Consider the following 946-nt stretch of genomic DNA (forward strand, 5'->3'; position numbering starts at 1 on the left):
ATCAGCTTCAATTCGCTGATAGTTTTGGAAGTGAGCAGATTTCCTTTGCTTGAATCTACAACATGGAACTCAGTCTGACATGTGGACCCATGGGAGGATTTGAATGCCATCCCTGCGTTGGAGTTGCATCCATCCAATAAGAGACCGAGTTGAAGTGACAGTTCTGTCAGTCGAATATGAGACTTTTAATGGCAGGGTTGTGAGTTTGAGTGCCATTCTGTTTTTCCCTTTTTTAAGGCTTCATGAGCAGAGAGTACAGGGAGTGTTTGAAATGAGCAAGTCTCGCTTTGATGCAGGACTCTTACCTCTCAGCAGCATCTCACTATGAAAGATTGAATTTGATCTCATTTCATTCTCAGCTCGGGGTCTGTGCGGCTCAGTGGCACTTCTGGCTGTCTCCCGCTTCACAATCCATCAGTACTGAGAAAGCAATGGGGAATATTACTCACATGTTGTGTTCTTTAATTTTTTGGAAAACTTGAATGTATGTATTTTCTTCCAAAACAAGGACACCAAGCCACTGTTGATGTAGAGCTGAAATAGCTCAGTTGGGAGAGCGTTGGACTGAAGATCTAAAGGTCCCTGGTTCAATCCCGGGTTTCAGCAATTTTGCTTCCTTATGCGTCCCTTGCCTTGGTTCTGATTTTCCGGTTGCACAATTTACTTTGAAATTATTTACCAAGCACCAGTGGATTGAATTTGAGAAACAACACAGAGTCATTTACAGCACAGAAGGTGGTCGTTTGGCCTATCACGTCCATGCTGGCTCTCCCCGGAGCACTCTAGTCAGTTCCACTCACCAGCTCGGTCCCTTTCCTCCTGCAAGTTTCTTTCCTTCAAGTATCCATCTAATTTCCTTTTCAAATCATTGATTGACTCTGCTTCCACCACACTCGTGGGCCAAGACATTACCACCCACAGCATAAAAAATTCCACCTCATCAAGG

At 44.3% G+C, this 946-nt stretch overlaps 1 non-coding gene across 1 annotated transcript; it reads left to right on the forward strand.

Moving 5' to 3' along the window:
- Positions 1–533: 533 nt before the first annotated feature.
- On the forward strand, positions 534–606 carry trnaf-gaa (transfer RNA phenylalanine (anticodon GAA)). Its single transcript has one exon. It is a non-coding gene; the product is annotated as a tRNA-Phe (tRNA).
- Positions 607–946: the final 340 nt, after the last annotated feature.

This window comes from Heterodontus francisci, unplaced genomic scaffold, assembly GCF_036365525.1.
Source record: "Heterodontus francisci isolate sHetFra1 unplaced genomic scaffold, sHetFra1.hap1 HAP1_SCAFFOLD_59, whole genome shotgun sequence".
Taxonomy (NCBI): Eukaryota; Metazoa; Chordata; class Chondrichthyes; order Heterodontiformes; family Heterodontidae; genus Heterodontus; species Heterodontus francisci.